Source organism: Nipponia nippon, unplaced genomic scaffold, assembly GCF_047370975.1.
Source record: "Nipponia nippon isolate SJK-2023a ecotype South Korea unplaced genomic scaffold, ASM4737097v1 scaffold_6, whole genome shotgun sequence".
Taxonomy (NCBI): Eukaryota; Metazoa; Chordata; class Aves; order Pelecaniformes; family Threskiornithidae; genus Nipponia; species Nipponia nippon.
Window position 1 is genome coordinate 77752972 of NW_028262380.1, and position 27800 is coordinate 77780771.

The following is a 27800-nucleotide window of genomic DNA, read 5'->3' on the forward strand; positions in this document are numbered from 1 at the left end:
CCCCGTACCCTGACATTACAGAATCAACTGGCTGTTTAAAATTTATGTAGGATTCTTTTTTTTTTCTTCCACAGAGGTGGTAAAGCATGATTCCGGCAGGCTCAGAGACCTGCCTCTTAGGGAACCTGGCACATGATCACTGGCCTCAAAAGCAAACCCCAAAACACCAAAGAAACCCCTTCTTTTGGAAATACGTGTTTCTGTACCTGAACGCCATGATCTCACCAAGTGGTAGAGATGTACAAATCTTCTTTAGCAAGAATGTAATATGGCTTGCTAGGAATGACCTTTATGTATCCTTCAGTGTATCTAACATTAACAAATACTTCACACCTTAAAAAAGTTTCTCTGGGAAGCTTGCTTCCTCTGGCTGATAGCATGTTTCCAGTAAAATCACTTTGTACTACGGATGCAGAGGATTTTTTGTCAAAGAGAAATTCCTTCCAAACCATGGATAATCATTATCCACTCTGAATTACCTAATTATCTTTTGGGGTTTTTTATTGTGTGGAAAAAGAAACAAGGAGTTTTCTTGCCAAATCCCTCAGAAGTGGCCTAAATGCTCATTGTCTAACGAAGATCACAGACTCAGGCTGCTGTCCCATTGTCCAGCATTGGTGCATGCAATAGCCTGGCCTCATAAAACAGACATTTAACTGAACAGAACCAATTAGCCCTCCATCGCAGCCCCTGTTCACAATAGAAAAAACAGCTGATGTTCTCTTAACTTGAAACAATGGGAGGATATGCATGGACTGTGTAACACAAGCGGAGTAACTCTTTCCAGAGTGGGACCGTGAGAAAGTAAAGCCCGTAAATGGCCTTTCAGTGGATGAACTCCTGAACAGTCTTTTATAATATGAACTCATCAGTCAGCTGTCTGTGGATGCAGTTTTCTTTAGAAACTTGCAGTTCAACTGCAACATGCCAGTTTTTAGTGATAAACCATTCTGCTGAATGATATTCTGTCTTAGCACTGTATTCATCCCAGTATAGATTCATTCAGCAGCATCTTTTCCCTCCAACACTCTTTTACATTCCTTACCATGCTTGTATCTCTTCCTAACGATCTCACAATAGCAATGACCACTGATGTGTGAGCGTGGCAAGAACTGAATGTTGCTCCTAACAATGGCAGTGAGGCTTCATTTAAGATTGGGATGCTTAGAAAATTCAAGCAAAGCTGCTGATGAGCTCAGAAATTCAGCCCTTCCATATGAATCCAGTAATTTACGTACTTTTGACTACTTCCTCCACCTAGCTGCGATCTTGCCACCACGTCTAATCACTGGATACGTAGAAGTCAGCTAGAGCTCCTGCTAGCAACAAGACCGTGTTCAAAAAATGTCCCCTCTTCAAAGTCAGTGTATAGCATTGTGTCCCTTCCCACCCAGAATGTTTTCTGAGCGCCTTCAGGCAATAGTTCATCACTTGTAAGTGTGAAACTCTTTGAAACAAAGAGGCCTTTGCTAATGGCAAGGCAAAGATACCATTAACTTTGGGAAAACAATGTAAAATAAATAAAACAATCTACTTCATTCAGTACCTTTGGCACTTGTCCATTGACTTGGTCACCAGCTGATGCTGTGAATTTTCTGTAGGCATGCATTCTTTCTGAGCATCGTTTGTCTTTCCCTATCTGCTAAACTTCCCTATAGTTTAGCACTGTTTGGACACCATAGCTCGAGAGGTCTGACTGCTGCCTGGGCAGGCCTGTTTTCAGCTCCCTTCAAATCGGTATTCTGTCATTTTCTGAATCTCCTTCCAAAAAACCAATCTGAAGGTTTCATTTTGTTTCATAGCTGAGTAAAAGAGGTTTCAGTGAAGATCACAGAATGCTTTGGGTTGGAAGGGATCTTTAAAGATTATGTAGTCCAGCCTCCAAGGTGTCTTACTTCGGCTGCTGTTACCATGGTTTCCATGAAAAAAACTTTTCTCCATCACGTATCTGTCTCTCTATCATGTCTATTCATTAAATCCTTTGTAAGAGCTCTTACAGAGAAGTCATCCCAATAGAGGATGTTGAGAAGGCTTTGCGGTCATTGAAATGTAATTATGATGTCTCCCCAAAGTGCTACTGGAGGACTGAGGAGTGAAAGACAAAGAAGGGCCATATTTTTTGTTAACGAACAGAAGGTATTAGAGAGCCCCTACCTCTCTGGATTATCTGTCCATCCAGTGATCCGGGTAAAACAGCTAAACAGATTAATTGGTTTTATGGGCATTCTTCTCTTGCTTGCCAATAGATGGGAGCAGAGATTTCTCTATTCCTGAAATTTTCAGATTCTAGCACGTGCAGTTTTTTGAAGATTATGGGGGGGGGGGGATCTAAAAGCAAACAATGATGATATAACTCATTCATGTGTCCACAGGGAGAAGTATATTGTTTCGTTTAGCAGCATAGAAACGAGGTTTGTAATGGGAGTCAAATGGAAACCAGGAGTCAGCACTCTTGAATTCTTTAACCTTGGAAACCTCTGTTTTGGTATCTAGTGCTGGTCAAAGGTAGTTAATATATTTACAACCTCTCATTGTTATTTCCCAGATATAAGTGTGTTTTGCTTGGATCCAAGCCTTTACAAAAGCAAATAAACATGTCCTAAACTTCCATTCATTTTTCTTATGAGATCAAAGAGGACAAGCTGTCCAGATGTAAACAGCTAAGCCTCTAATGAGATGATCAGTGAATTGTTTCTCTTTTGTACCATAAGCATTTAAATTAAAATATTGCATTTAGGGCATTCTGCACTTCTAACTTGTATGGCAGGATCCAAGCATCTAACACAAGCCAGACAAATAACTTCAGCAATTAGCTTTCAACATGGGTCTCTAGCCTCTGACCTTTCTTGTTCATCAGAGGCAAGCCAATTGCTTTGTTAAACAATATTAATCGTGCCTGGCACTTCTCTAGGGCCAGAAACATCACAAATAGTTTCCTACTAGCAAGAAGCTGTTTGCAAGAAACAAAATCCCATGCGATTTTCTGTTCAACAGGAGGCTGACTCAGCTGTGCTGGAAGTGAAGAGAAGTCTGATCTGCTTCTCTCTGTGCGAAACTTGGAAATGGCAGTGGACCACCTACGCAGGTACTGAAGACAGAAAGCTGCAGCTACACCTGTGGGGATTTTTTAAAATCCCTCACAATTGACTAGATTCACGGAGGTCCTGAGTCACCAACTCGGGGAGCTGTCAAACCTTTTTATGATCCTGTGCCATTTACCTAGAAAATGCTTTTTTTAAACCTATGTACTGAGATCAATTTGAATAGCTTGGGGTCTGTCTGTTAGGGGGGTTTTTGGTTAATTCTCTCCATTCATACCTAAATGTTTTGTGCAAGCATAGTGGGAATATAAGTTAAGTGCCACTGGGGCTGCCTGTAAAGACCTGGGTTGATGGGAGAGACAGTAAAGTCATCCCATCGGTTTCTCTAGTACCTTTTATTCTTAGCTCATCTTTCAGTCTCCAGGTGGGCTATAAGCAAAATAAATGTTCTGCTGGCAAGCAGAAATTGACAACAGTAGCTGGTTTCCTGTTAAATGGAGTCCGGAAGTTACTGTCTAATTTCAAGGGTTTAAACATGATGCATCCCGTTTTGTCTGCACTTAAGCTGGTGTCAAGTCACTGTAACTCCCATGACCTCCACAGACTTAAGCCTGTTTTGCACCATGGTGAGGTTAAAGTTCTTCAGCTCATCTTAAAAACTTTTTTTCATGAGTTTGTGTGTCCTCCTCTCCTTAGATATAGATGCCAAAAAGATTAAGTAATCATAGTCCATAGTACAACCTACCGGTAGTTGATTGCCACTTATCAATTGACTAGTCCTGGTGCCCTCGATTCTGCAAAAATAATTAAATTCAGAATGTGAAGAAAAACCTCCTCTCATTTACAACAAAGGAGCTATGGGTATTACAATTTGCGCTGATGCAAGCTGACATATTAAAGTAAGCAGCAGCATTTGTCTTGGCTTCACGGATTTCGCATTTTTCTAGCTCTGCATTTAAAAGAATATCAGTAGCTCAGCTCACATCACTGTTAAACACTAAATACGTGCTTAGGAAAAGTTTGGGTTGAGATACACGCTAGTCGGAATTGTAGTCTAAGCCTTCCTCTTTCTTTCAGCTTGGCCAACAACGAATGTGTCGGAAATTCCTCCAGGGAACGAAAACGTCTCTCCTGCGAGCCGGTGAGTAGGTTGCTTTGGGACATGGACTGATGTTTACTGTATGCCAGTACAAATTTGAGGTCTGCTCAATACAAGGTGCTACCGAGGAATACCAGTAATATCTGCAGAAGTAAAACATGGTGCTGAGGCACGATGGAAATATTTCTTCCGTGGTATTTCATGATGATACCCTGGACATTTGCCAGCTCCTGGGGCGCTGTTAGACCCACAGTGCCCCTCTATTGCACCCCATCCGAGACAGGGGTCTTCACGTTCAGCAGCAGTGTGATATGTTTTGCCTGAACTTCTGCCTGGTTTGCAGTCAAGTGCTTAATTGCTTATTTGTTTTTCTTTCACTGTCTTTTTTAAAATAGGGAAAATGTTAAAAAGAAAGCTACAAAGTTTAGGAAAGTCAGAAATTTTTATGATAATGAGGTTGAAACACACTCCTTGTTCAATAATTAGGAATTACAGTCGTAACTGTAACAGCTAAGTTATACTTCAGTGATAAGGGCTTTGTATCAGAAAAACAATTCATTCACCCAACACTTGATAGGTCCCATGGTCTGCTGACGACGGGACAGACTGGCAGTACTGTAAAGGTTTATTCAGCAGTCAGCAGCGGTTAAGCCTTGCTGCAGGACAGGGAGCTCACACAAGGACGCTCGCCCTCCCTTGGCCACAGGGACATGGAGAGAAGCAGGACCCCAAGTCCCACCGGTCCTCGTTCGTACCATGCTCGGTCATCTCCGCCAGCAGCCTCCGATGTGGGGCCCGTTGTGGGAAGTGCTGCATGGAGCCTCTCCAGAGAGGAAATAAAGGGGAACAGTTTTACTGTACTATGTATCCTCTCTCCCCGTTATAGGATACCTACCACGTTCGTAATTTAGAGCTGAAACTTTCAGAGCAAAGCAGGAGATAGAAGCGTCTGTCAGTTTTAATAAGAGAGGGGCATCCAAGCTCCTGAAGAGAGTCTAAAGAAATTTCTGCTCACAACTCATAACTATAAGGAATAATTTTAGTAAACGTGTCAAACCATGGATCACAAAATAGGAAAAAACCATGGTAAATGTCATGCTTCTCTTTAAAATTTGTATGTCTGTATGTAATACAGGCTCTGAGGAGGATGCACACAATCCTAGCTGTTTGCACTGAACATGTTATTAGGGCAGTGAAAGTCAGGTATGTTCACCAAGCGACTCTGCTTTATCAGGAGTCGGGGAAAAATGGGTATTTCCAGGCCTGCAGGCTATTCGGTGAGCGTTTTTTGACATTGCACTTGGCAGTGTTTTTGCGATACACTTGTGTGAGTACAGTCTAAGACCTGGCTGGATGGCAGCTCTTTCACCTAGTTCAGCATGCTGTTTACTCACGACGGTGCATCTGCCTGTGGGTACCGCATACCTCTTGTTTTCTTCTTCAGCTTAAATCCCTGTGCCATAATTCCTCTTGGCCCTAGTGAGTCAAAGGGTGCCAGCCTGTAATTCGGTTTGGTTTTTCTGTCAGATGTCATAATACCCTTCTTTCGCTAACAGGCAACAAAAGAGCATAAACCTCAAGCTAACATGGCATTTGCTTGGGAAAGCAGTTTGCTCTTTATGTAATTACAGAGAACTACTGCTCTTTGAAGACATTTCTGTTTCAGAAAAGGTTTTGAGATACTGATGATTTCTATTCCACTTTAAAATAACCCATTTTGTTCAGTTTACAGTTATGATACATAAATCTTACCTTAATAGCTTAACTGCAGAAGATACAGCTTTAAGTTTATGGCTGCATAATTCAGAGTAATTTGTAAGTAAGATCAAGTGGTCCAGACAGAACCACAGCATGGGGTCTCTATCATCCTGTATCTGTTTCCTAGACATTTACTGACGAAGAGATGCGGATGAGAGCATCCAGCATGGCCATGTGAGCAGTCTGCATGACGCGGGGGCCCACAGAAGTGATCCTGGTGCATCACCAGGCACTCCGAACCAGGTGCCGAAACCACCGGTGAGGATGGGTTGCACAAGCCCGTGTGACTGCCCTGGCCGGCTGGAAGCTGTCATAGAGCCAGGCGTCACCCGCCAGCGGGAAACAGCTGACTGACAGCTGAGGCGTCAGGAGCAGCTTTTTTTTGCATGGCCTCTCTGCAAAACCCAGCATTTCTCAGCAGTTGCATGGGCATGTATAACCCACTTTCACGGTCAATGCTTACATACTAAGGCCAACATAATTTTTTGATTGTTTTTGTTCTCCTTAGAATTTTCTATGAGGCATTTATAATATTTATTCTGTACTTACCTAAACGCATTCACTCTCCATTTTTAAGAGCTTTCTTCTTTATATTAAAAGTGGGGTTACCACCTGTCCTATGAACCCAGCTTTCCAAGACCCAGAAACCTTCCAGAGTCCTGACCTTGTCCCAGGGTATGAAATTGGCTTTGAACTGCATTTCTCAGCTTTTTTCATGTCATTTGCTTTACTCCAGGGGAAAGCTCTCTTCCAGCTCCCTTTCATGACCAGGCTTCTGTGAAGCAAGGGTCTAAAATGATTTTTTTTTTTTTTTTTTCCTTCTGGCAGTAATCCTACAGATATCATCAGTCTTAACTAACACAGCTAGTGTAGAAGTTGCCAAGTGTTCTGCAAAAAAACAGAGAAAAATAGTTAGCTAACTGCATGCCAAGGAGGAGGTTTTTCTGAAATTAACAAAAACTCTGATTCGTAGTTTGGGTGTGTTCCAAATTCATCAAAGCCGTGTCTTCATTCTAATAAGGAGCTCTACTAAAAACCAAACTCTTCTACCCACAACTGACCTTTGACTTTCTAATTTAACAATAATAGCGGCCTTTCTGAAATTATAGTTTGTGTTACTGATGAGTTCAAAATTAAAATGAAAACCTTATCCTGCAAGAGGGAGCAGTTTTACACATTTTTATACTGTTTTATAATAAGATGGGGAGAGGAGTTTCACAAAGTTACCCAACAAACTCTCAGATGAAGATGCTGTAGTGAGTCAATATTTAAGAACATAATGAAGGGGAATGCATCTCACCCAGCATCAGCTGATTAGGAGTCAAGGATTAACTATTTGCCTTGCACTGGCAGAGGCAGAAAAATAGGTGCCTCTGGAGACCTCTCCATGTGACAGCCACACTATGGAGGGAACTTTGGCCCTATGGAGAAATACCTGGTTTTCCATGCGCTACAGAGAAAGCCAAAACAAGCAGCTTAGACTCAATGCCCAACTTTTAGACACCTAAACTTAGATGAGTTGAATCCTGCCCCTGGTTATGTGGTGTGAATTTTTTTGAGTAATAGTTTCTATTGAAATTATCAGTGGAAGTATCGGTCCCAAAAACTGGAATATAAGGCGAAGGAGTGAAGACAGCTCCCTTTGACGTGGTGTAAAATGAAGCTTGTGGATATTGGCAGCATGCCTGCATTCATGTAAAGAAAAAGAATCCACTTAATCATATGTTCTTTTTTTTCATATATATATATATATATATAAACATGATCTATGAGACAGAGCTAATGTATAAAATTCAAACCCTTAGCAAAAGTCTTTGGTTTTTCCTGGGCTACAATTTATTCAGCACTGTGGAGGAATATGGCTTCTATTACAGATCTAAAGTCTTTCGCAGGGAAATACTTGGCTCCAGATTGTTCCTATTAAAGCCGCACATATTCTGCCAGTGCTCCCTATCTTCTGTGCCCCTTCTGATCTAGAAGCAAGCGATGCACAAAAGCAATTGCAAAACTCGTGTGAAGAGGCTGGCCCATTCCTGTGAATAAGGACCCGAAGGGCAGCCGCACACCGGCTGAGCTGCCCGGTGCGGCAGCACGCGTTTCCACTCCACTTCCACAAAGGCACTCCTCTTGCTCCGCAATCCAGCTGCCGGCTCAGGGCCCAGGCTGGGATTTGTGGTGAGGATATTTTGCTTTGACAGCCCAATGTCACTTTGTTTTTACATAATCAGCCCTTTTTGTTATAAGCTGTGGGCTTCAGATAACAGCAGTGAAAAACGATTTCAAGTGGAAGCGGCACCCTGGGTACAGACTGAGACAGAAAACGTTCAGAAAAAACAAATACTTCTTATTTCTTTTAATCACCTGCGTTAGAGCAATCAAATGTTGACAAGTGTTTGCTGATAACTTGCTTTGCAGGAAAGATGAAGTGAAAGAGGACAGGAAGAGAGGTTCTTTTGCCTTTCTAATAAACCTCTCGTTATGCCCTTCAAGGACAGATTTGCCAACAGCAAAAAGTAAGACAGATAGCTGAAAACTGAAGTGGCTGGAAGCAAACTCACACATGCCTTCACTGTGCTAGGCTTTTGTTTGGAGAACCTGTCCATCTGGACGAGTAGCAGGAACAGGAAAGCATTTGAAGCTGGGAAAACTACCATGCTGCTGTCTATAAACCGCTGATATGATTTTTATGTGGAGCTCTAAAGAGAATGTGCATGTGCACATGCAGTGCTTTTTTTTTTTTTGCCAAATCTGAGAGCTCAGATGTTTGCAAGCAAAACAAAATAAACTCGGGCATTGAGACTCATTCCTGAAATCTGTCTGGTGGCTGATCCCATGGCACGTACCCCAAACACATGCATTGTGCAAGCTTTGCCTCCTGTATACGCTTGGACTGTCATGGGTACAGCAGCGCTACTGCTATGATACTGCTAATGGCAGCCACTCCACAAAAGGGAAGGTAATTAGCAGAGAAATGACTATTGGTGCAGCTAGAAAGTAGACAAGTAATCTTTTGGAGTTCAGTTCATTGCATCGCTGTTTTCAAACCAGTGCCTCATCTTCCCAGACCCCGCTCCGTAGCTGTTCCTTTCTTTCTTTCTTTTCTTCTTCCCCCTTTTTGCAGGGACTATGGCTTATTCTGATTCACTCCATTTCTCTCTTCTTAAATGGCCATAGGGCAGCCTTGCTGTTGCCAAGGATATAGTCAATGCATGCGACATCATGCCACCGAAAACAATCGAGCGAGTCACATTCATTCCTGGTGTAATGGTGCTGAAATCAGTAAAGTTAGACTGGGAGCAGGATGTCTTAAGCTACAAAATGATAAAAAGAATTTTCTTTAAAGAAAGTGTTCTTAAAAATAGCTTTCAGGGAGAAATGTGCAGTTTTTGCTTGTAAAATGGTTGTTGGCAAAGGTTTTATTGCCAAACTCAAGTCAGAGCATCGGTGAGAGGTGGTAAACATACGCCATTTTTGACAAGAAATTAGTAAGCAACGTAGCAGCATGGAAAATATTAGACTTTTTTTTTCCCTAACCACAAAGAGCCTGTTAGGAGATTAAGAATCTCCAGCTCTCAAAGGTATAGCTGTTTTACCCAAATTTAATTAATGAAGAATAATATTTGGGGACGAAGAGAAAACACCTCTGTAGGATGTGGAGTGTTAGGAATAGATGGAAAGTTGCCTGTATAAACAGTTCAGCAACTCTGGGATAAACTATAGGAGCATTTGTATGCATGATTGCCCATCTGTGTATAACAGGACGTGTAGCCACACACAGGAATGATCTGCAAGTCAGACATGTGGGGCTGATATTAAGTTGATCTAGAACAACAGAAGATCTGTCCCATCACATCTGAGTTTGACCCAAGGAAGTTTAAATAACTCTAAATGAGTAAATAAATAGAGGAGGAGGTCTCACTGAGAGCGCTAAAAGGAAAGTCAAGGTATGCTATCTACATATCTGTTGCTGGGTTTGAGGCTTATTTAGACTCAGATTTTGGATTGTTATTTCTCCATTTGAAGCTTTTTTGGCAGTTTTGGGAAGGCTGAAGGCTCAGATCCAGCATGTTCCAGCTGCACGGCCCAACGTAGTCCCCGGGCACTGAGCAGGAGTATGGGGAGCTGGAGGACTTCAAACCAGGGACACAGTCAAGAACTTTGCCTTCCACAGCTCCCCTCTCAAGTACCAGCTGCAAAATGTCAACACTACCTTCCTCAGAGAACACAATTAATTAAATGAGGCTTAATTAATTAGTGTGAATAAAGCAGATGTAGCAATTATGGCGGAGGTAAATAAATGTACATATTGTAAATTAATATCTTCTCTGCAAAGGATTTGTTCCAAAATCCCTGTGGCCATTTCACTCCTCCCCACAATGCTACTGGGAACACCACTGGGGAACATTCAGAGATAAACTACAAACTGCTGAGGAAGTAATGTACTTTTATAGCACAGAAAAACAAACAGCAAGCAGACTCCTTTATTTAACCCCTTGTGGACCTGCTGGTGAAATACAACCCCGATATTTAATTTCCATATCATGCTACCTTATGTGCCACAAATAAGTCAACTGTTTAAAGTTTTGGGGGGTTATTTGAAATGTTTTACACTTGACAACCCCACTGAGGCTTTTGTATCATCTACCAATGCCATTCTTCAGTAGTACAGGAGGAGAAAGTAAGGAGGCTATGACAATCTATGCTGTTTTATATGCAGATAATTAATAATCACCTGTGTATCTTATTCTGAGTTTGTACTCACTGGAGCAGATTTTGATCTCGTTTGCTGTGCTGAGAATTGGGAATAACGATGCTGAACTTGGGTTAGTTACACTGAATGTAGTCTGATGTCAGTAAAGGAGAGCATCAGAACCCCACCAGTCGAATATACCTCACCTCAGGCAAACGGGACACCTTTTATAATGTTAGTAGGTACTGATGCAAAGTAATCATTCATCTCTGGGTCGGAAGTTGATGTCAAGGGAAAGAAAAGGGGAAAAAAATGGTGGGGGAATGAAAGAACAAAAACTAGTAATTGTGAAGTTATTTATTGCATGTGTCTGTGCAGTTGATATTCTGCAAAGCCTCAATGTGAGTCTGAAAAAGCAAATTTGCAGCCATACCAGACTGGTATTTGTGTGAAGCCTTTAGCAGCTTTGAATTGCAGGCTTATTAGTAATGAAATATATTGCCAATCCATTCAAGAACTTAGACTATTATAAAGGATTTGCAATGAGTGAAATCTCTCATACCTTGTAGATATGAGGACAATGCAAACTCAATATAAAGAACGCTGTAATAGTGAAGCAGGCTTGGAAAAAGGCGGATAGAGAGGTTTCCGAGTTGCCTTTCAAGATTTCTTCAAAATGATAAAGAGGACAAATTGAGTTGGTTAGAGATCCTAGCTATAAAAGCAAATGGGACTAATGTACTGTAAGAAGCAGTCAATATATTAAGAAACTAAGCGTACTAGCTGTGAAAGATAATGTATCACACAGTAAGTACCACATTGAGGGGACTAGCTAGGCTCCCATAACCCACAGAAGCAGCCAGACAGAAGAATCACTTTCTAGTTATCAACAGCTCACACATGAGATTTTTTTATCTTTCACTCTGTGCTCTTTTTGCTCTGCAGATAATGACCGTTTTGGTGGAGAGAGGATGGGAGCTGAGATATATTTTACTAGACTACAGCCATCTCACTAAATCATGCTGTACAGAAGCCACAAAGGGGGAAAAAATACACTCTTGCCTCACTGATGAAGTAAATGGGTTAAGGTAGGCAGCAGCATATGGCCAGGGTGCTCTGAGAGAGAAGTTGCAATCAGAGGCCGCTGCTCTTCCTGCCTCTGAGCCTGTGTGCCTTTTTTTCCCCCCTAGATGATATCGGGTAGCCTTTGTAGAAAGAAAAGTTTCCGCAGCCCATGCCAAGATCTCCCCTTTATTTCTTCAGGTGACAGCATTGCCTTGCAGAGGACTGCCAAGTAACAAGCTGTTTATGAACGCATCTTTAGAGGTATGGGCTCTTCCCATCAGGGACGGCGCCGTGAGTGGATTGCCCTACTAGGACGAGGTATTTGTGGATTTTCAGTTTTATGGTATGTTCTTTGTGCTTATGTGTTTCTCTCCTTGCTTTCCAAAAGCCAAGATTTAAGGGTAAATGTATCTCTGTTTTATGATGACGCAGTGAGTTGCTAACCTCATGAGGAATGATTTTTGGTTTCTACTCACAGACGTACACTTCTTTACTGCCTGTCTCAATCCATTTTTGTCCCAGTGAGTAAATGAGCAGTGAAATGAGTAATGAGATGAGGGAAGGTACGAACAAAAAAATAGCTAGTACAAAGTTTAAAAATAATTCTAAAGAAAACCTACCCACAGAGTAAGATGTGTGAGAAGAGGAAAGGCGCCCTTTTCCTGTGCCCAGCCGTAGGATGGAGAATCTGTTCAGGCACCTGCCGAGGCAGATGGATAATTAGTGCCGTGGGTTAGGACTTGGGCAGGCACTGCTGGTGACCTGGCAATTGCCTTTCAGCACTTAACTTATTTAGAAATGGCTTCCTCCTGCTTTAAAGAGGTATCGGCAGAGTCGCACAGGTAAGAGATACGCAGGACCATCTTGCATTAGGGGCTAGGTCAGCAACAAGTGTGCTTGAACTGTTTGGATCTGAAAAGGAAAACCTTTAAAAGACTGTTTCAAATCCCCCTTTTAGTTCCCTCAAAGTCTGAATTCTCCCCTTTTAAATGGGACACAGGGCTTTTTTTTCTTCCTCTCTTCTCTCATTTAAAAAATTACTTTTTGTGCACATTCTAATGTATTTTAGAGAGTTTTTATAAGACAGCTTTTCCAGCTGTCAGCTTCCAACTACACAAAGCTTTCTATGATTTGAGCACCTATTCAGGCAATAGTAACTTTTTACATTTAATAATCAATGACAGGTTTTACATAAACACAAAACATAAATAATTTTCAGGGACTTAATGCACTAAAAGCTAACTAGCTCTCCGTAATGTTGCGTCCTTTTTTCATAACCTTGTTCTATATTTTGCATAACACAAAGGAGGGCGGGGGGAAGCCCTGTAGTTAAGGCAGTTGAATGCAATGCTCCGAGAACAAAAGACTGAACATTTTCTTGTTTGCAAAAAGTCCCTGGTCAGATTATAAGACCTTTACTTATGTAGGAATTTGTAAGAGTGAGTGTAGCATCATTGTGACATTACAGAGTCCAAGTACATTTGTAGACCCTATACTAGTGGAAGATGTAGGTAGGCATCACCTTTCCTGCCTCTTCCCATTTGCTCATCCTCTTGCCGCACCCACGCAATGCTTGTAATGTCTTTCCATTTTCATTGCACATTTTTCTCATGGCCTTTCTCCCTACCTTCCATGCGCTGCATGGTCATGATCGGTTTGGGTTCATAAAGTTCATAACTTTAACCCCAGGCCAGAGGAAGACAGCCAAACCACACTCATTTCAATAAGCATGACTACTCACAGGCTTAAATTTAAGCAGGTGGCTACGGGATAAAGCTGCAGTGTTTGTAGCCCAGCCTGTATTTGAATGACTCTTCCATCAAAAAAACTTCACAAACTTTTTCGGACAGTGAAAGAATAAACTATCACCCTCCTTGAATCCTTTCTTTGACTCCCACCATTATTTTCAGATAGTTTCCCCCCCCCCCCCCCCCAATTTCTGTTCTCTTCCAGTAGTCAATGAATGACAGGCTTAAATCAAATGGGCTAGAATGTGGCCAGGCTGGGGAATGTCAAAATGATGCTCAGCAGGGTAGTATGGTTGCAGTCTTTGCTACCAGTCCCGTAATAAGCTGAACGGGTTCCATCATCATGTCCTGTACATCCGGCTTAATTGGCCCGGTCTCTCCAAGGAAAGGCAGCGGTATTGATTTACTACACTGTATAAATGTGTTTATAGCTTGGCACTAGCACACTTACGCTCACTTTTTTCCAGTGCGGATTTCAAATAAGCCCTTCGCTCAAATAAGTCTATTAACTTTAAAGTGCCTAAAGCTAAAACTGAATTCTGAGGGGCAAGCTTTGGGGGTTGCAGCCCAAAACAGCTGGGAAGGGCTCCTGGAGACTTCTGTTAGTACCTGTTGTGATTGATTTTTAAGCATCACTGGTGGAAAAATAATTAAATAAGTAAAAGCAAACTTGGCAGCCCACATCGCCTGAGTCTGAGCTCCCTCTTTTACTTCAGCTGGCGGTCAGACCTATCCGATTCCACGGGATTATTAGAGCAGCTCCTGATTTAACCCAATGCGGAATCAGAATATAAACTACTCCTTCCTCTTCTTATGAATTTAATTTCAAATAGTCACATTTCCCTGTTTCTGTACTGGGGTACAGCAGACTGGGGAGAAGATCATCTAACCGTGGTCCCTCCAGCAGTGTATTTCATGGGTCTGTTTTGGTTTCCAGTGTTTTAAAGAGCTGGGACGCAGTTCCCTTTTCTCTCCCAGCCCAGGGGCCTGCACAGAGAGCAGTTCCCAGAGCCCGTCAGTGCTGCCCTGTACGCTGCTGGAGGGGCCGTGCCTCCGCTCTGTGCTTGATACTTTCATGTGTAACAGCAATTATCATCCCTGCAGGGATAGTTAATCAAGCAGAAAGTTTCAGCGGACCCCTAAGTACAATCCATAATTACCTATACCTGCTCAAGATTAGGTTTCTCTAACTAAGAAATAATATAAATTTCTAGTTGCTAATAGTTTGACTTTATCTGGAATAAAAAAGAAACACCTTAATACCCATGGAGAAAAAAAATGATTTGTAGAGAACAGAATTCAATTAAGGAAAGTAAAATCTAGGATGAATGTCAGGGGTAAAAAAAGCCATAGTAATATCTACTAAACTGTGGAACAATCTCCCAAGGAAAGTGAATGATGGAGTCCCAGGGTGTGAAGAACTAAAACAGCATTAGGCAAAGCCTCAGGAAAGAAATGCCCGAGGAGGCAGTGCGGACTGGCCGTAATAGTGCAGGGACTGTGCATGGCTACAGAAAGCCGTGCCACCAGTTTCCGCTCAGACATCTGCAACGTAGAAAGTGCATTGTATGTGGGAAGACACACTGAACATACACTCGTCTGGTATTAAAATCTATGCATATTTCTCCGGTAGGTATGATTTGCATAGATTGAAATCCTGCTTCCATTTAAACTAACGGGAATTTCACAGGTTAAACAAACATAAAGCCATCAGAGGACACCAGTGACTCTGGCTGATATGTTTCTCTCCCATCCTCAGCACATAATTCCTTAAAAGTTCTTCAGACTTACAAGCACATGATTTTTCACAACATTGCTGTGACTTAGAATGTGGTTATTACTGGATATTTCTGCTTTAAAAAAAAAGAAATCTCCTTTTGCTTTTACAGTTATCCCTAGTATTCAGCTTTAATACATAGAGGTAGGAAACGAGACACAAACAAAAGCATTTCTCTCACTTGCTAGAGAAAGAGAAAAAATACGCCTGGACTTGTTACAGAATAGGAACTAGATGCATTTCTTTGTTATTTTTTTATTTTGCTTTTTTCCCAGGGAGTTTGTTCATAGTTTCTGGTGGATAATGAGGAAGGATCTCCTGAGCTGTAGCTGTCTGGGGAATCCCTTTTCTAGAGGAATTTTTTGAGCACAGTATTATCACAAGTTATAGGCTGAGCTGAGGAAGCATGGCTGCTCTGTCAATTGGGAATGGCTCCCGTTCTGCAATCCATTACGAAACGATGCCTGCCGATTACTTTTTGTGCCAGTGAAATGTTTATGTGACAATTGAAAAAAGCCCTGTCTGTGTACCAAGGGCAGGATGCGATGTCCCATTCTCTATGGAGATCAGCCCACGTTGCCTTGTTTCTGGATGACAGCCATGTGAAAGAGCTGCAGACGTTATGAAGGGATGCAATTTTTAATTAAAAATTATAATGTGCTGGTATCACATTATAATATAAATTGAACTTGCAAACTTTTGCAGAGTACCTAAATTTAGGAAACAGTATTTCTGCTGCAATATTTCCTGGACCTGCTATGATTAGTATATACCGGATTGCATAGGCAGTCATTCAGATTAAAGGCATTGGGATCAGATGAGGGAAAATTCACTGAACCTGCTTTGTATAACACTCGGACACCTCAATCGTGTACAGAGATTTTACCATCCAAAACAAAGGCACAGAGATGTACTAGTCATGACCCATTTAGCTGTTCTCTGGAGATTTTTGTGTCTGCATAAAAGAAGAAACAAGAGCTGAGAAGCTGAGACTGAGGAAATAGTCCAGACTGGAGATGGAGCAAGTGTGGGAAGCTGAGGGGGAGAGGGCTGAATCCTGGCTGAACCTGACCTAGAGCCGTGCGAACGAAACCATCTCCCGTGGCATGACTGCTCCTGGGCCTGCAGAACAGGACCTTTGTAGGTAAGCACGTTTGCTTCAGAGATACACGGGGACAATACCGATTTTTCTTTGTAATGCAGAATATGTGGAGACCCTGGATTTTGTCCAGCCCCTTAGACCGAGGCACTCGCAGTTGCCTGTCTCTTGCTCCCTGGCACCAGCCATGAGGCAGTGCTGACGGGCTCATTTCAAAGTCTTGCGGTTTGGGTCTGTTCAGGGAAAAAAAAAAAGTGCCTATTGCCACTCACCAGACATGCTGGAGGGCTCAGAAAATAGACATGGAAAAAGCAATGGCCATAGCTACTGTCCTGGCTCTTCTGTAGATGTTGGCTTTTCTATTCGTTCAGGTTAGACTACTGCCACTTCACAGTGCAATTCATCTACTGGAATGAGAGCGGTGACATTTATATTTATCTTCTCTATTTGTATTTATGTTTGTTATTTTTATATTTTTGGAAAGCTTATCCCCTGTGATTTTTGCTTTTATTTGACTGGGCCCACTTGCATGGTAAGTCTCTTCTATTATTTCCCGTCGTGATTCAGAGCGAGTGTTTGATTAGCCCGCGGCTGGGGGGCTACACAAGGTGGGAGACCCAAGGTCTCCTACAGCCCTGCAGCTGGCTGGGTGCCCTGAGGGGGGTTCCTCTCGCAGCCCCACATCCTCTTCTAGTTGTAGAGATAATAATATAGATCGGCCTCTCATATTTAAAAGGGCTCGGGACTCTCGGCTGGAATGTTGTCCTGCTTTCTGCAGTGTATCTCTGTCCCCTCTCTCCTTCTCTGGTATATCCATTACCTTGATATTAAAGGGTTTTCATTGCAAAGAAGTGGGGTTTCCTTTTGTTTGTTTTAAGGTCAGAATGATATTTTTTTTCAGTTTGCCACAAGAACAGTCAATCTGTGAAAGGTTATATGTGTTCTCTCTTGCTCGAAAGGAAGAACTGTTGGCTGCTGCAATTCACGCACTCTATTACAAACTCAAAAGCATAGGCAGACCTTGAAGATACAGCAGCCATGTGTAATCAACAGAAAAATCTGTCCTGCTCAGCCAAATTGCCTCAGGAGAATACAAATGCCAAAATGCTGTGACCTTCATGAAGCTGGAGCCTCCTGGTAGCACGCAGTATTTTGTCGTTTGTGGAAAATTGAGGCAAGGCTTCAGCAAAGCAGGCTCTCAAATGGTAGCACATCCCCGCTATGCACAGGTTCACCAGAGAGGTCTGAGCCAGCCAGAATGGGCATGATCAGCCTGGGACACAAGATGAATAGTTGTGATGGGAGCTGAATCTTTCATTTGCTCTTTATATTTTCTGCCTTCTCTTTGGGTTTGTTTCCCTCTCTTTTCTTCCTTTGCAATTGTCAAGGAAGCATCTGTGAGTTTTATTAAACAAATGTTACACATTAAAAACCCATTGCTGCCTGCCAGAAAGGAAAATGGCATCTTATTTGAAAACAATATGTAATTGTTATTGCTGTCTTGTTGCAAGTTACGCCCTTGACAAACGATAGGGACTTATTTAGCAGCAACTGATGCTGAGGAAAAGCATTATAGCTAAAGCAGAAAATTAACTGTTGCATTATCTTTGGGAAATACAACACACAGTTTCAAACGCCATAATACAAATGCTCAGTATATTGTACTCTTAGATGTGTTTACGATCACTTCAAAGAAAAAGTACTCAAAGGACAGAGTAACAACATTTTTGCATGACGCGCTTGTCCATCTGTCTCAATGTTGGAGTCATAAATGTTCAGTTTGGTGGAACGCACGGAGGTGCTGAGATAGCGTCTGTCCGACAGACCTTCTGGGCATAATCTGTGTTTCATTTCACGTACAGGCCTTGCGGCGGCGATGGGAGACTCAGCTCCTAACCAAGACAGCACAACTAAACTGACTGGAGTAACAGACCTGCTGCAAATAGTATGACACCATCTTGGAGAAGGCCTGTAGCTCCAATGCTGATAAGCTATGCCTGTAAGTACAATTTTTACCTTAAGTTGGCACCCTCAACACCTATACTGCCAGGCAAAACTGCTAACAGTCACTTACAGATTTTTGTTGTTCTTTTTTAATGTTTCCATCTCAATGTATTTTGTATTGCCTTTTATTTTCATTTTTTGGCTTTTATTTTGTATTTTGTTTAATTAATATTAATTAAGCAAATTGGGAAACGGCGAGGACTACTCATCACAGTTCTGTGCTGTTGGAAACCTGGTGTTAATTTCTGCACACTAGCAAAGCCCCTCTCTCAGTAGAACTTCAGCCACTATTTTTCCCAGTTACCTGCTATTTATTCAACAAGTATTTCATGCTAGTGAATGTAATTTTTCCCCTCACGCTTCAGAGAAAACATATAAATACATTTTTATCAGAATTTATGGAAGGATTTTATAAATGCTGGGTAAAATTGTGGGAGCTAGTGTAAAGTTGTTAACCTTTTTGCTCATCCGAGGGGACTGGGACCGTAAATCAGAAAAGGTGAAAGCTCTGGTCACAGCAGAAGTTTATTTTTAACTACAGTACCATAGCCAATGTTCACAGAAGACAGGAGCTCTGAAAAAAAGATGTAATAAGAGTTTTAGCCATACTTTCCACCTTGTACTGTTACTAATTGTCCTGTTAGTACAAGTATCCCTTTAAAAGTCTAATGAGCTTTTTATTTTAAAAAATATTGTAATTTAATTTATCATTTTAAAATACTTCATTTATAATTTAAAATTATTATAGTAAAAGACCTTGGATGATGTGATTTTTCCCAACCACTGATTACGTCTTTGGAATTCCAAGATAGGCTGCTCCCATTTCCATCTTGCCTCCATCTCTAACAAACCGACCGATGCCCATGAGGATTATAACTCATTAGTTGTATTGTGATAGTACCAAACCACTCCTTTCCTGGGGTAGAAACTGTCAGATGAGGTCCAAAAACCTCTGCCCACAGATCACAGGCACATGATGAGAGCTGAATGCTTAGGGTTGATATAGCAAAGCTTCATCTATGTAAAAACCTCTGGAGACCCCCCCCCCCGCTCCTCATTTTGGTACCTCTGAAACAAAGCCCTGAGCAAATGCAACTCTGTGACAGCAATCTGGGAAATGCGGGATAGTATGTAGTACTAGTACATCCTATTTATTGCTAGCTGACCCATGGTTCCCACGTCCTCCTTAGACGCTCAAGCGCCGTGTTAAACCTCTCGTTCTCTGCGTTGCACCCTCCGAAGCATTTTCTTGGTAACAGCTAATGCTTCAGCCAGCAAAGAGCATTTCTTCTTTTATGACTTTGAGTTGATCTGTGGAAAATGCGCATACTTCCCGAAATGGTCTGCCAGGTGAAGCTCTTCAGCATTCTCCGTTTGACCGCAGGAAATATTGAAATATGCTTTAAGGTAGAAGAAAAGATCCTGACTAATCTTAAAAAGTGAAATACAGGCAGAATCATGTTTGCCCATCTCATCTTGCCAGTCCTACGCAAGGAGCAAGGTGATGCTGGATCTTTTTTCCCCAGCGCAGGGTGCTGGATGCGAGCCATGTGTAACAGCCTGGTGGGGTGGTTTGGGTAATGGTTAAACAGCGAATCAGCACAGCGCTGTGACCGAGGTTTCAATGCTCAATGATTTGGCCAAGCCGAATTTCAAGAATCTGGAAGCCAAGTTGCTAGGACCTCGTTGGCAAGCAAAGAGGCTAATACAGCTATCATTTATAAAAGGTGTCTGTGAAGAATTTGTCCATGCCTTCCCGCTGGTGAAAAATTTCCATATACACTGTATAGCAGTCGATGTCATTATACCACATCATAGACTGTAACCAAAACTAGAAGCAGAACTCATCTTTATTAAGACTGATCTCCCATTAATAGAATATAAATATGACTGAGTGTAATGGCTTAAATTCCTGACAGCCTCAGGTTTGCCAGCAGTGGATGTCTATGCGTTTTCAGCCGGGAATTGGGAACATTGGCTGAGCACAGAGCATTTAACATGCCGCAGACGGTGCCTCAAGATTTCCTGTGTACAAGTGCGCCGAGGAGCGATGGTTGGGAAAAGCTTTGTTTTCCACCTTCCTCGAGACACTGGTGGAAGAGGAATTCTGCCTGTTGCGCTCGGGCTGTCAAGCATTTTGCAGAGGTCCCATAAAGGCACCTCATCACCTTTGCTCTAACACCTCATAGCCCCTTGTTAGCTCTTCTCTTTTTATGGTCCTGCAGGTAAAGGGTTCATCGTATTTAAATATCCCTGAGGCTACTAGCAAGAAACTATTGAACTGCCTAAGAAAAAACTTGAATACAAAACCAGATGCATACATTCGCCTTGGGGATAAATGTGTTATGATACAGGGTGAAACTCTGCTCCAGCTCTACCGAACAGCAATGCAAAGCAGTCCCAGCGCAGCCGGAAGATGTCTGAATTGACGCCAGGCTGAAGGAGAGCAGCATTTGTCCTAGGGTTATCATCAGGCCCCTCGCCATCACATTTTCACTTATTCCGTGTGGACGGGGACTTGTTGACAATTCCCCAGATTTCAGTTTGGAAGAAAGCTTTTCATATTTGACCTTGTATCTCCAACGCTATGTGTCTGCCTGCCTCGCCCACACACTTTATTTCGATCCTGTTCCCTTTCATTTAAGTTATACATGATGTAAGCTATAGTAGCAACGCCTGCTCTTTTTTCTGCTTTGTTTTTGGCTAGAGCATTATGAAGTGGTCCCTGGGTTTAGTTTCTGCATTCACTTCACTGCTTTCATAAAATTGCCTCAGCAAATTTGGATGACCGATAAGGGATGAACTTTCTCTCACCCTCAGCTGCTCTGATCTGAATTTTTAAATTCCCTTTGGACTGAACAAATGCAGAAGGTATTCTTGACAGTTTTCAAATAGTTCTAAGATTTTTCATACATAAATACTCAGAAAGCCAGAGTTTTATCTGAACCTAATCCAAATGCTCTGAAAACTTCTGAAGGCCTCACAAGTATGAAGATACCTTTCTTACCTATACTAGGAGGGGACAACTCCTGGCAGTGGCAATACCATCGCTCACAAGAAGCTAATGTGTGCTTTCTCCAGCCACTGGTAGAAGATATCCCAGGGCTAAATATAGTTATATCTATTTAGTATCTAAAGTACCTACTCATAGTGACAGAGGCCACGTGTGGGCCACACATGGGTGGTGTGTGCTACCCAGCTGAAGCAGCGGGTGTCCCTCAATATCTCGTTTGTAAAACTTTGATGTTCTAATAGGTGATTTAAAAATTGATTCTCTCTCATGTGTCCTGAAAGTCGCAGAAGGATTAAAAGTGAGAGAAACAAAGACATTACCAAGAAATCAGCTGGGTACTAAGTTCTCCTGGAAGGCATTTGGAGTGACAGATACTCGAGTCTAAAAACTGGTAGGTGCGAAAGACAACATGCAGATGGGAATGAAGGGCTACCTTGATGAGAAGCAACCTAGCAAATCTTGACTCTGTGGCGATTGGCCTTTTTTTTCCCATCACATTTGAGACCCCCCAAAAAAGAAAAAAGCCAAGTTATTTCAATGTAAGCATGTTAAATAACTGACATCTTTCCTGAAATCTTGTAAAAGGAATTGTAGCTGTACGCAATTAAGTCAGCTGGGTTAGAGTATCCTGCAAAATTAGACATCTATAATGGGGGTGTTGACAAGCCCTTCACTGTAGCAACACAGTGGTGCCCACTCAGAGAACGAAGCAAAGCTTCTGGGAAATAATTAAAGAACATTTTGGTCAGCTTGTGATGCAAATACAAATTTTTCAGGTTATGCAGAAAAAAACTGGAAACCCACAGAACATCAGCAAAAAAAGACTAAAGTAACGAGACTGACTGATGTTTGTCCAAATGGGCCTGAAAGGAAAAGAAAAGGCTGGGAGGAGCGAGAACAGGAAGGTTTCTGAGTAGCTGTGGTTCAGGAGAATATCTCTCTCCTGTCTGTCTTTCTAGTTTTTTATTTTTGTAGTCCGATGATGGAGACAAAACTAACGCATCTTTTCATTAATCCTAAGTCCTTCTCCTTCATCTGGAAAAATGCCACTAATTATGACTTTAGATTCACAATTTACTAATTCAGAATCTTGCTAGAGAACACCATTTGCGTATTCAAATGTGTTATTTTCACTAGTCTGTGGCTGTATTCTGTGTCAAGCCCAGCTTTTCTTACGTTACCCTTTAACGGTGCTACACATAGTAGAGTCTGTTCATTACATAGACTGTTTCCAGTTCCAATTACTGTGAATTAAATTCATTCAATTTCAGTGAAATCAGCAGAGACCACCTAGGTTTAAACAGATCTATCAGACGCAAGAAGACAGCTTTATACTGTAATCTAGCTCCTCAAGTTCACTAATGACTGAAGGACATTTAGAAAAGCACTCCCTCCAGCTAAGCATACTAATTCCCAAATGAAATGCATCCTATTTTCTGCTGACATGATGAAATAATGACGGTCAATGATAATATTGAATAACTACATCCAAGAGGTAACACTCTCGTGCATGCTTCTCATACTTAGCTAGCTCAATACTTCCAGCCGTTCTTCAACTGTGTTACTTTTTGCTTTAAGAAGCAAATCTAGTGCAAAAATATTGAGGGAAAACAAATATTTTAAAATGGACTTAGTAATTGTTCACGTCTAGCTAACAGGAATCTTTTGGTTATTTTGTCAACGTGGCAAATTTAGGAGGTAGCTGGCCTTCAAGGGGACATTCTGGATAAGAAAATGGTCAAACTTAAAACCAAGACTTGAAAAATTGAGAGACGTAAACTACAGGGAGGAGTCAAGTCACGAAGTCTCTTTTTTCTCTCTTTTCCCAGGCTTCCTCATACAGCCATAATTCACTAAAGGCGCGTGCTGAACATTTCCACAACTGCAAGCGTTTGGACAGACTGAATGGGTGAAGGAAATGTATTTTAACAATCAGCCCGTGACGTGGTGGTCTCCTCCTATTCAAAGGCGCAAGCCTGAAAAACTAAAAGGTATGAAGCAGATACAGCCACAAGGCGTGAAGACGACACAGTCATATTTAAATCACTTTTACCGCTTTTTTATATACTCATGTTTAAAACAGTATTGTTTAATGACACAGTCTATTTTCTAACATACCCTAGAATACCTAATTAGCGCTTAAGCCACTTGAAGGGATTGTTCAATTTTTAAATAATTTCTGCAGGTAAATGAGGGAATCCCATATTCCCAGTGTTGGCTGCATGAGTGTTCTTGCAATTGCTTCTGGTTTGAGTTGCCTGATGCAGTGAGTTTCCTATTTCATGAACTACTGTGAGAGAAAATAATGTGCTAAAGGTGTAACCCAGCAAGGAATCAGTAAATAGCTGTTCCTCTGAAGATCAGCTTATTAGGAAGCAGACATCTGAATGAAATAAGGTTCCTGGGGAGTCTGTGGCACCAGACGTGCCAGAAAGAGAGGCATGAAACCTTGTTACGTGCCATGACCAAGCAAAAGGAATTTTTACCTAGGCAGGATTCGTGGTTAATATTCTGCTCTTGTGCTTTGCTTATTGAAGCCCCAGCGTGCTTTTGTTTATGATCTGGTTCTTGTTCAGCACATTTACATGCACCCGACTGCTCAAGTGGCTCAGTCACCTCTGGTACAAAACGGAGCTGAGCTGAAATGCTAAAGGCTGGAGCTTTGTTTGCAACATGAAGAAAACCCAAACAAAAATATCAGAACAACTTTTTTTTTTTTTTTCTTTTGCTTTGACAAAAGCCTTAATGATGGCTTCCTTATTCAATAGAAGAGCGTTGTATACTACGGCTGGTTAAAAGACTCCAGGATTATTTAGGTTTTACTTAACTTTTTTTACTTTTAATTGTTTGTTGGTCAGAGGTAGCTGAATAACACAGAATTCGTTTAACTTAGTAATACACAGCAGTATTCACAGCTTAATTAAATACTTCACGTGCCAATCTCTAATCATGATACAAAAAGACAAGAAAAAGAAATTAAATAATCTTAACTCCCTTAGCCAGTTTCTTGGAAAAGAAGAGAAGGCTCTGCTAAGACATATGGTAAGCAATCTTTCCTGAAAACCAGCAAACTAAAACACAGCACTTCTACCGTGTGTTAAGAGACGCTGTCCTTCTGCACAATATTTTTAAAAACACGGTCTCTCCACAAGCAGCAGGTATGCAACTTGAACAGTTGCACCAGGGTTTTAACGCATAATGCGACTACAATGAATTGAAAGGAAAGGGAGAAAGGCAGGAAAGGGGATGAACTACCATGAATTAAAATCACAAATTCCCAAAACATTTTTTTATTTGTTAACTTGTAAGTTGGAAATGGGTGAAATGTGACAAATAAGGAAATAATTGAGAATGCCTGCTGTACTCAGATGTGTCTCTGCCAACATATACGTAGAAATAGGTGTCAGAATTAAGTTCCGTTGAATAAAGCACCCATTCTAGCTGGCGTGAGGAATGAAGCCATAGATTTAGTTGCTGTAAATCTGCCAAGGTTTGTTTGTTTTTTTTTCTTATTTCATGGCTGCATTACCTAATCATCCTGTTGTGATATATGCATACTGTATGCAAAAAAGTATGTATTATTTTTGTGCTCAGCACAAAAAAAAAAAAATCTATAGAAGCCACTATATATTGCTGTTTGGTGTGTTTAGCAGACATTATCCAACAAGTGAACAAAGACTATCATTTCAAATAACAATAGTTTTATCTTGACCATATTCTCTGCTCTGGTTATGTTATTTATGATTATCCCGGCTTCGCACAAGTAGGCTGAAGGAGGTGTGCGGGGGAATCCGCTGGAGACAGAAGGGCTGCGCGATGGTACAGTGATCTATTTGTTCATCTTTTGCTATTGCATATTTGAAAAGGTCAGACCCAAATGAAACTGCCAAGATACGATATTCCTCTGAGAGGAAGAACATGGTTTATGTGTCTCAGCTTTGCCAAAAAACTATGGAAACCAATGCTTCATTTTGTGAATAAAGATGTAGGCACAAATACTGCCTCAAGCAGGGTGAAGACCACCCTTGGGCAGAAGTGTTTAGGAGTTGCAGTGGTGAAAGGTTGGGGGTGTGCTTTGTTTTGCGGAACATTTGGGTGTGTATAACAGGCCTGTCTAAACAGAATTGGTGTGTCTGATGGCTGATCCAATATTCCAAGGAGGTCCTCTATTCAGAACTTGTTTTCCTTCCACACTTACCCTACTTTGTGTATTGTGCTAGATTATACTGGTTTCATAAGTGGCAGTCACAGTTACTGTCCATCTGGATATGTTTTGAGGCTCTATAAAGTTTTAACAACTGTGAAGGGGGAAAAATTCTAAAGTATGCAGCCAGTCTGAAGTGGTTATCTTGAGATTTAACCTACTGTCGCCAGGAATGCACAAAGCATGCTTCATAGTCAATGTAAAATTTATTTAGAACTGTACCCTTAATAACACAGCCAAAAGTATTGTAGGAGATTATCTCTTTGTATCAGTAACCTCTTAATGAATGGCAGTAGTTATAATAACAAAATCGTACTAACACATCTCTATACATTTAATCTCGATTCAGGGCGTGTATAACTGAATCAGATACTTGGTTAACTCTTGCACTTGTCCTATGGCTTGCTTTTTACTAAGGAGATTTTATGCTTTTCAATATCCTTTAATAAGATTTTGCGTTGCTATAATTTATTCTCATGCTATTCATTACGGAATACCAATCAGTTCTCAAAATGCTTGTACATGCTTGTCACGTTTTTTCATGTTTAAAAAGTCCTCTTTTCTATTTTGGATTTTTCAGTGCTTAATAATTCTTTTTTTTTTAAAAAAAGCACTAACAACAATACACAGGATAAGCTTAAATTTCATATACATTTCATGACAAAGAACAGTTGTTACCAGTGAAATACATGTGATGTATGTGATCAGACAAGCCATACCAACAAATATTTGGAAAAAATTAAGACGTCTGTTACTGGTATTTGTAATTCCACATGTCCTGAATTCCACATCCCAATTCCTGATATTTCCAGCAAATGCAGCTTTCAGTTCTCAGACTTTCCTGGTCGAGGACTAAGATCCCAAATTCCACAGACTGAAATTCCCCAGTAGATTCACTAGCACATTACAGTAAGTAGAAAGAATAATAGATAATGTTCATTTTTTGCAAGAATTGTGTGCACAGAGAAACATTTTGGTAAATCCACATACTACATTAGTAACCTGCAGATCTAGATACAACAGATTTTCGTTGGGGAAAAGAAAATTATTATCCCAGACCAACTTACCGTGTCAATCTTTAACTCTCACCTCTGTGATGATAGATTATCTGTTTTCAGACATCTGGCTAGACAAGAGCATGGTTCTGCAAATGAACTAATCAGGTGCACATCCTGAATCTGTGGAGTAGGCCTTTTGAAGTCAGTAAGGTTCAGACCGGTCATCTTTAATTTTAAAAGTAGGCAGGTACTTGCGTCAAGGTCAAAGGGACACACCAGGGCTTTAGGACCACATCTCTCTAAACTATTGCTGTCACGTCATCAGATAACCCATGGCTTAGCTATTTTCCTCTAGAGAGCCTGGGTTGCTTGCATACTGCTCAGAAATAAGCAGCACTCTGTTTCATACACAGCCACGGCTGTCTTTACGTAGAGCTGGGCCATCACACGTGAGCACAGAAAAGTGCAGGAGCTCAGAGCTCTGCTCAGCTCCTGTTCCAGGTCGGCACAGCCTGGGCACAGCCGGAGCTCCTGCCAGCCGCGGGGCCTGCTGGCAGGGTGGGACAGGCACGCTTCCTGCGGATGGTGAGTGACTGCAGCCCACAACTCCCAGTATCTACTTATATACCTGTTACATTTGGGATGATACAAATGAATGTTGTACAAGTGTATGGCCACCAGTGCCAGGTCTGTGCTATGCTGGGGTTCGCCAGTCTGAGAGAAGATTTATCGGTACAGCATCTCCAGCTGGATCCGTCATGCCTTTCTGCTCAGCGAGCAGTACAAAAGGATGCGGCACATGCCAAGTCCTGGTCCCCAGCGCGCCCCATTACTCTGGCCTTCAGTCAGCTCCAAAGCACACTGTTGCCCAAGTTTGCTTTCGGTTGGGCTTTTTTTCCTCCTGATGTATTGATGAATACATAGCAGAAGAGAAGCCAAATTACACGAGACTGTCTTGTTTTGATATACTGGGCAGTTAGTTACCATCAGCCCCCAGAGCAAAATAATACCTGGGCTGAGAAAAGTGTCAGGGCTCTTCACACAGCAGCTGAAACTACGCCTGCAATTGCAAGTGTGATTTAAGTCTCTCTTGTTCATATACAGCTTTTTGATACTTCAGCCCTTGGCTATCCCAGGTAGGCCGATAAATTTTTTTCTTTGCCATTTGTAAGAGAGGATTAAACCATGTTGGGCTGGAGAAAACCTCTCCTGCTGGGGTGGGGGGGGGGAACGTTACTGCAAGACTACCATAAGGCAGAGATGCTGCTAGAACAGTGAAGGATTTTCCTGTAGTTTCTTAGTAC

The 27800-nt window shown here is 41.6% G+C and overlaps 2 long non-coding RNA genes across 4 annotated transcripts in view; one reads left to right on the forward strand and one right to left on the reverse strand.

The window, feature by feature from the left end:
- Window positions 1–27800, reverse strand: part of LOC148051590 (uncharacterized) — a 134996-nt gene that overhangs the window by 21315 nt on the left and 85881 nt on the right. Inside the window, exon 12 of one of the 3 annotated variants that reach the window (XR_015699593.1) lies at window positions 18831–18855. The exons of 1 other annotated variant lie outside the window; for it this stretch is intronic. This is a non-coding gene — a long non-coding RNA (uncharacterized LOC148051590). Of the gene's footprint in view, window positions 1–18830; window positions 18856–23502; window positions 26395–27800 lie in introns of those variants that run through there. One more of the 3 variants, XR_015699592.1, reaches the window with a different exon arrangement.
- Window positions 1–27800, forward strand: part of LOC148051591 (uncharacterized) — a 46068-nt gene that overhangs the window by 7820 nt on the left and 10448 nt on the right. Inside the window, exons 4-10 of the long non-coding RNA XR_015699590.1 lie at window positions 2995–3085; window positions 4119–4182; window positions 11534–11676; window positions 11852–11971; window positions 15454–16322; window positions 18140–18276; window positions 23124–23285. This is a non-coding gene — a long non-coding RNA (uncharacterized LOC148051591). The remainder of the gene's footprint in view (window positions 1–2994; window positions 3086–4118; window positions 4183–11533; window positions 11677–11851; window positions 11972–15453; window positions 16323–18139; window positions 18277–23123; window positions 23286–27800) is intronic.